The sequence below is a fragment of the Babylonia areolata genome, chromosome 18 (assembly GCF_041734735.1).
Source record: "Babylonia areolata isolate BAREFJ2019XMU chromosome 18, ASM4173473v1, whole genome shotgun sequence".
NCBI lineage: Eukaryota > Metazoa > Mollusca > Gastropoda > Neogastropoda > Buccinidae > Babylonia > Babylonia areolata.
In genome coordinates, this window is record NC_134893.1 from 30,162,101 (window position 1) to 30,171,088 (window position 8,988).

Here is an 8,988-nt window from a genome sequence, read left to right on the forward strand (position 1 = left end):
GAACGTGGGTGTTGCAGCCCACGAACGAAGCATCATTCTCACCATGCCCTTGACAAGATTTTTTTTTTTTTTTTTTTTTTTTTTTTTTTTTTTTTTTAGCCAAAAAACTGTGCAAGTCTCCAAATGGTCATTAACTCTTTGTGAAGACTGTATTTTCAAAAATGCCAAGGTCTGGAAGAACGCGGTCTCCGGAGACTGTGGCAAACACAGTCGAAGAGGGTCAGAACCAATAAATTCCCTTACCTTGCAAACACACCCCATGTTGTCCGTGGCTTAGCTCTGACCACTCGTGCTCTCCTCGTTACGAGAGGGGGTTTCAAGGGCCCGCAGCCCACCCAACCAGTCCTGTCATCCTTTCAAGGGAGATAACAGTACCTATGTTATCTGAGGTCTGGTCCAAGGGCACTTTCGCGAGAATGTGTTTCTTTTGCGCTGTATCATAAGGACTTGGTCGTGGTCAGTTGAAGACTGGTTGTTGTTGTTGGTTCTTTTTATGTTTGAAGACATTAAATTTTGCTCGTTCAGTTCACTCGGATGGTCCTGCGACTGGTATGCGTTGAGTTGGTAGGCCTACAATTGTTGTTGCTGTTGTTGTTTTTCTTGAATACTTCTTTAATTGATATTACTTTAGTGTAAAATAATTATCGTTGAAGAATTTGTAGGATTTTCCCCTCTGAAGTATCGCTGACTTTGATCATCAACAAACTCTCTGGAGAGAGAGAGACAGACAGACAGAGACAGAAAGAGACAGAGAGGAGGAGGAGGAATGTCATTAACAAATGTTGTCGTTGTTTTATCCTAATCATCATCATCACCACCATCATCATCATCGTCATCATCTTCAACATTATCATTATTATTGTTAGCAGTAGTAATAGTAGTGGTAGTAGTAGTAGTAGTAGTAGTAGTAGTAGTAGTAGTGTTATGATTGTTATTAGTAGTAGTATTGTTATCATCATCATCATCATCATCATTATTATAATTATTATTATTATTATTGTTGTTGTTGTTTTTGTTGTTGTTATCGTTCTTGTTCCTCTTGTTGTTATCATTATTATTATTATTATTATTACTGATTGTTGTTCTTGTCGTGGTGGTGGTTGAAAAAAAATGTATGATGAAGATGATAGCGATGAGGTGGAGAAGGAGGATTGTGACAATGGTGATGATGACGACGACGAAATTGACGACGACGACGACGACGACGACTCAACGAAACCTTTGACAACAACAAAGACCCAGACACTGAGTAACTGGACCTCATCATGGTCGCAGAATGAACTCACCCTACCGTCAGCAACACGCGGTCCTTTTGTTGTTCGACTTGAACAAAAGACATCCCAAATGAGGATTTCTGTAGCGCTGGCAGAGTGACTGACGAACCATGAACAGGCTCCCAAGGCCTCGTTTATAGCGAAGATCAGGCATATGCTTTTCTTTTCTTTCTCTTTCCAAAAGCAGATGTGGTGTAGCGTATATGGATCGGTCCGAACGCTTTGATACTTTTTTTGAAACTGAAACTACTGGCAAACCAACTGAGGTGGCGCGGTACAGAGAGAGAGAGAGACGCTTTGACATTTTTATTGTCATTACCTGTAAGGGTCTATTGACAAGGGGGTGACGGGGATTAATTCTTAAATCCCCTTAAATGCAAAGCAACATTCTGCTTAACAGCATTTCATCACCAAACAAACAAACAAACAAAAATCTCTAAATATAACTCTCTCACGATACATTAAGCAAGCGGAACACACACACACACACACACACACACAAAGAAACTAATCATTCAAACTCGACCACCCATTCTAGGAGTGAAATAGTTCAATATATCAATTATCTACCTTACCAAATTAACATAAGAAAATAAAATTTACATATGGATATCCTCCTCATTTACTCTGGTGTGTTCTGATCATTGTGATTATGCCTTATTTTTTGTGCTTCTGAGATAAATTTAGCTACTGACTGTATGATATATTCATCATCAGACGATAAAACAGAAAAAACATCACAGAGAGAGAGAGAGAGAGAGAGAGAGAAACACCATCATGTGTGTGTGTGTGTTCGTTCTTTAATTTAGCGTCTTTTCACTATCAGTGATATTAGACGATTATAAAAAATAAAAAATAAAAAAACGTGGGAGGGAGAAGGGGGAGGGGGGGGGGGGGGGGGCGTGGAGCGGGGGCGTGGGACGGGAGAGGGATGAATAAAACAGAAAAGGTAGAAAACTACCCAAATTGCATAACTAACATGCAATTACGATTAACAATAACAATTCAATAATGATAACAATAATCAGAAATCATTAACACAATTCTGAAGTACATTAAAGGAATGTAGAAATGACTAATGCCTGTGAAAGTTCGACAATAAGAACCTCATCAGAAATAAATTTCCAAAAATCATGTATGTATGTGTGTGTGTGTGTGTGTGTGTGTGTGTGTGTGTGTGTGTGTGTGTGTGTGAGTGTGTGTGTGTATGTTGGTTGTGCTTTGTTTTTGTATTTTTAAAATGATCTGTGCTTAATGACATTCAGGTGAAACGACAGTTACGACCGTGTAAAACGAATATGCAATGTGATGATTTATGCAATATTGAATGTTCCTGCCTTTCAGATTTGTTAATGAATAATATATAACTAGTTGTTGTGAAGACAAATCTATGTCTTTGATAGCGTGATGAATTGTCCCTCCCACCCCTCCTTTCATTCTTTTTTAAAAAAATCTTTTTTAAAAGGGGAAAAAACTTTTTTTTTTTTAAAGAAAGAGAAGAGAAGAAAGAAGCTTGTTTAATTAACCGCTGGTTCAAACGTCATCCTTCCATAATTGTAGTTAGTCCTGCAGCTATACTTGGGAAAATACTAAATGACATGCTGCATTCTTAATGACTCATATCACACACACACACACACACACACACACACACACACGCACGCGCACACACATACACACACACACGCACACACACACACACACACACACACACACACACACACAAACAAAAACAAAAAAAAACACAAAAACAAACACACACACACACACACACACACACACACACACACACACACACACACACACACACACAGACGCATATACACACGCATGCGCGCGTGTACTCGCGCACGCACACACACGCAGAGAGGAAGGAGAAGAGAGAGATTGGATGGAGAAACACACGTCTGCGTCTGTAAATGTGGGTGCACGTGTACTGTTTAGTGCGAATATCAGTTTTATTTGGACATGTTTCTTTTTATTAAACCGCAGACCTTAGAAATGCTCTGTAATCAAATTTGATAAATGCTTTTTGTCAATGAAGACAATTCATTGTACCTTTATCTCTGTCTCTTTCTCTCTGCCACGTTGTCTCTGTCATTCTGTCTCTGTCTCTGCGTCTGTCTGTGTGTCTGTCTGTCTGTCTGTCTCTCTCACTCACACATTTTATTATCATTACATTTTTGTTTTTCTTTAGTTCCGTTTCGTTGAGTTTTTGTCAGGATGTGACTTAAGTGTTTCCTAGTATTGCATATTTTTCTTGGTTTAAACTGACCGAAGGGTTCGAAGAACAAAATTAGTTTTTGTTCTTTTGAAAATAAAATATATGAATTTATGTTTTTGCCTCCGTGTCAAAAGACCTTCCTTGGCAATGACAATAAATAATTCCAGTGTCCAGTGTCTCTCTCACACACACAGACACACACAGACACACACACACACACACACACACACACACACACACACACACACACACACACACACACACACACACACAGGGAGAGATCTACTGCGTATAAAGATAGGCGAACTGGAACTGGCGAAATGTGAAACAAACACTTGGGTTCTCCCTTCTGAACAAGGAAGATGATGGCTGCTACAGGTTTTCCTCCTCCGTCCGAGCACATAGTTTTTTTGTTGTTTTGTTTTGTTTTAGACCTGATACTTGATCTGCAGTAATGACCCCCACACCCACCCACCCCCAAAACCCTCCCCCCCCTAGCCCCCCGCCCCCCCCCCACACCCACATCCCCCACCACCACCCGGCCACTATTGTTATGGCCTCTCGAGAGAAGCTTTCAGGAACAGCACCCACCCCCATTAAAACGCCCACCCCACCAGGTCAGGTCAGGTCATTAGATCTGCTACTGGTAACCTGTAATCCAGTACAACCTGTTCAGGGTCGGGTTGCCGACGACTAAACCGGCACTCCCACCGCTCCCTTCTGGGACTGGTGAGGCGGGTGGCTAGACACCCTTATGGAGATCCATAAAAGGGCGTCGGCTCAGGAGAGCCACCGACGGCCATCTAGCTCCACTGTGCTGTGTGCATGCCACACGCAGTTGGCCCCCGGGGTGTGTCTACCCATGTATGCGAAGTCTGGATCCGGCAGAATCTGCGGAAGAAACCTATCGGTTCAACGGAGAGGAAGGCGGTTACAGCAACGCACTGTGGAGTGCAGAGAGCAAGATGAGACACCGAAAGGATATCTTGGTCATCCACTGCATCCGTGCTCATCCTCCAGTCGTCTCGACTTAGTCTTGCCACTGGAAATTGGTGGACCCGGACGAGAGAGTGAGGTTGACGTTGCGCAACTCCTCTTCACTTTAAACAAACTCATCGCGCAAGTCATCAGTCATCCAAAATGACCTTTCATCCTTCATCATTTCATCACCCCCAAGTCCTGTGGCGACAGGCGAGCGACGAAACGACAGGTGTGGGTACACTGGCAGTCGCAGCCGCAGACCTGCACGCAGGCGGCTCAGGCCATAGGGTCGTTCTTCGTCGACAGGAGCAGCGATGGAGCTCGGCAGCCGTCTGAGCGTCTGAGCAGCCCTCTTTAGGAATGCACTGCTCACCTCCCTGGCATGAGGAAGGGGCTAGAAAAGGTGCCCTAAAAATTGCCTGCTCCATATCACCCTGGCCAGCATACCGCGGCTGGCGGGGACCCTACATCAGCGGTCGAAACAAAGAGAAAGAAAAGAAAAAAACAAGGATCGTTCCTCTCACCATTGGTGCTTGGAACATAAGGACTCTCCTGGACAGAGATAACGCGGACAGACCCCAAAGGAGAACAGCACTAGTTGCATCCGAACTCGCCAGATACAACATCGACATCGCAGCCTTGAGTGAGACTCGGCTTGCAGGCGAAGGCGAGCTCTGTGAACGGGGATCTGGTTACACCTTCTTCTGGAGTGGACGAGGAAGCGAAGAGCGACGTGAGGCTGGCGTTGGTTTTGCAGTAAAAACAGCACTTGTCAGCAAGCTAGCTGGAATCCCAAAGGGAGTCAACGATAGGCTTATGACCATGAAACTCCCACTGGCATCTGGCCAGAAGCACCTCACCATTGTCAGTGCCTATGCCCCAACCATGACCAACCCGGATGAAGTGAAGGCGAAGTTCTACGAGGACCTTCACTCTGTCATTGCTGCCATCCCTAAAGCAGACAAGCTCATCATTCTTGGGGACTTCAATGCTAGAGTTGGCTCTGACTACATCTCCTGGGATGGAGTGATTGGAAAGCACGGTGTGGGCCACTGCAACCCAAATGGATTGCTTTTGCTTCAGACCTGTGCAGAGCACGAACTGCTGATAACCAACACAGTTTTCTGCCTCCCTACCCGTAACAGGACGTCATGGATGCACCCTCGCTCAAAGCATTGGCATCTCATCGATTATGTCATCGTCAGGAAAAGGGATAGGCAAGATGTACGTGTAACAAAGACCATGTGCGGCGCCGAGTGTTGGACAGACCATCGCCTTGTAGTCTCGAAGCTGAATATTCGAATCCAACCCAAGAGACGCCCCCAAGGCCAGAAGGCTCCAAAACGGCTCAACATCGCTAAGCTGAAAAGCATCACCATCAAACAGTCCTTTGTGGAGCTGCTGGAAGATCGTCTGGAATCCGCCTCTCTGGACAACCAGAATGTGGAGTCTGACTGGAGGACCCTGCGTGAGCTGATCTATAGTACAGCTTCAGAGACCCTGGGACCCATGACCAGAAAGCACAAAGACTGGTTTGATGAAAACTGTGATGAAATCAAGCAGCTTCTGGATGAGAAACGCCGTCTGCATCAAGCCCACCTGAGCAACCCAAAGTCCACATCAAAAAAGGATGCATACAATGACATCCGCAGGACTGTTCAGCAAAAGTTACGCCAGATGCAGGATAAGTGGCTGAGTGACAAAGCTGATGAGATCCAGGGATATGCTGACAGGCACGATATGAAGAGGTTCTATGATGCCTTAAAAGAAGTCTACGGCCCCACATCCTCAGGATCATCCCCCCTCCTCAGTGCAGATGGGAATACCTTGATCACCGAGAAGGAGAACATTCTCGAACGATGGGCTGAGCACTTCAACAGTGTCTTAAATCGCCCTTCCTCCATAAATGATGAAGCCATAGACCGTCTCCCACAAGTCCCCACCAACGAAGCACTGGACGATCCGCCAACACTTCTTGAGACCCAGAAAGCAATCCGTCTGCTATCCAGTGGCAAAGCACCTGGCTCAGACTCCATACCAGCAGAGGTCTACAAGGATGGAGGCACTGTGCTGACTGAGAAGCTTCATCAGCTGTACTCACTCATGTGGAAAGAAGAGACGATCCCCCAGGATTTCAAAGATGCATCTATCATTCACTTGTACAAGCGAAAGGGGAACCGGCAAGCCTGTGATAACCATCGGGGCATTTCCTTGCTCTCCATCGCAGGCAAGATACTTGCCAGGATCCTACTTAACCGCCTCACAGCACACCTTGACCAAGGTCATTTGCCTGAGAGCCAATGTGGATTCCGGAAAGAGCGCGGAACCACTGACATGGTGTTTGCTGCAAGGCAGCTGCAAGAGAAATGTCAGGAGCAAAATGCTGATCTGTTCTCCACCTATATCGACCTCACTAAGGCCTTCGACACCGTGAGTAGAGAGGGACTGTGGAAGATCATGGCCAAGTACGGATGCCCTCGGAAATTTATTTCCTTGGTCAGCCAATTCCATGAAGGCATGCAGGCTCGAGTCCAGGACAATGGTGAAACATCTGCTCCTTTTGCTGTCACAAATGGTGTCAAGCAAGGCTGCGTCCTGGCTCCAACGCTGTTCAGCCTCATGTTCTCTGCAATGCTTACTGATGCCTTCAGAGATGGCGATGTTGGAATCGGCCTAAAGTACCGAACAGATGGCAAGCTGTTTAACCTCAGAAGGCTTCAAGCAAAAACGAAGGTCATGACAGACATCATCAGAGACTTTTTGTTTGCTGATGATTGTGCCCTCAACGCTGGATCTGAAGCTGACATGCAACTCAGCGTCGACAAGTTTGCCACTGCCAGCAGGAACTTCGGCCTTACCATCAGCACGAGGAAAACTGAAGTTCTCCATCAGCCAGCCCCAGGGAAACCCTACGTTGAGCCCAACATCACAGTCAACGGTCAGAGACTCAGTGCGGTGGAGCGGTTCACATACCTTGGCAGCACACTGTCACGAAATGTGACAATCGACGATGAAGTGAACGTCAGGATTGCAAGAGCAAGCGCAGCTTTTGGTAGACTCAATGCAAATGTCTGGAACAGAAGAGGCATTAGTCTTGAGACCAAGCTAAAGGTCTACAGAGCAGTAGTTCTCCCCACACTACTGTACGCCTGCGAAACTTGGACAGTGTACCAACGACATGCCAAGAAGCTGAACCACTTCCACACAACATGCCTCAGGAAGCTACTGAACATCAAGTGGCAAGACAAGACACCTGACACAGAGGTGCTCGCAAAAGCCACCCTTCCCAGCATCTTCACCATCCTGATGCAGTCCCAGCTTCGCTGGGCTGGACACGTGGCGCGCATGCCAGACCATCGGCTGCCCAAAAGGCTCTTCTATGGCGAGCTGCAACAAGGGAAGAGATCACACGGAGGTCAGAAGAAGCGCTTCAGAGATACTCTGAAAGTCTCTCTGAAAGCGTTTGATATCAACCCTGACTCCTGGGAGGAATCTGCAGTGGACCGTGACAAATGGCACGCTGCTGTGCACAAAGGCGCCAGGTTGTGCGAGGCCAACAGGACTGCTGCAGCTGTTCAGAAGAGGCAGGCCAGAAAGTCACGGGCAAACAAGCTCCCTGACAATGATATGCCTGTCTTTGTCTGCCCCAACTGTCAGCGGACATTTCGTGCGCAGATTGGACTATTCAGCCATCTGCGCACTCACAGATAGATTCATGAGCATCCTTCCCCCCACCCCACCACCACCCTCCCCCCATCCCCCATCCCCCATCTGGATGACAACGATGGTCATCATCGATCTCGATGGACACACCACCACCACCACCTCCACTTCCGCTCTTACCCCTCTTGTTTTTGTCTAATACCACCACCACCCCTTCCTCACCGCCCCCCCCCCCCCCACCACCACCACCAACCTCTCACGTCGTCCCGCCCTGCAATCGCACCTCTAAGCACACACTAGATTGTGATTATATCTGTTAGCAAATGTTTTACATTTATTTGCTTATTTATCATCACATTTGTCTTATTTATTTACTTATTTATTTATTTTTTATTATTATTATTACTACCTTTTTTCATATTATAATTATTATTTATTTATTTATCTATTTATGTATTTATTTACTTATTTATGTCCGCTTATCTATCATTTATCAACCTCTTTTTTTTCTCAAGGCCTGACTAAGCGCGTTGGGCTACGCCGCTGGTCAGGCATCTGCTTGGCAGATGTGGTGTAGCGTATATGGATTTGTCCGAACGCAGTGACGCCTCCTTGAGCTACTGAAACTGAAACTGAAAGATATATTATGTACAGACATATCTACGATCATCTCAGTACTGGCTGGCGTCCACTCTCTTTTCTGTTTGTTTCAGTGTTGTCTCTTGTCTTTCCGTCGCTCCAATAAAATCTTAGCGTACCTTTTATGAGCTAGGATTTCTAGAGGTTTGATAGGGGGTGGGGGGGTGGGAGTGATGGGGTTGAGCTGGGGGTGGAGGTGGGTGGGCG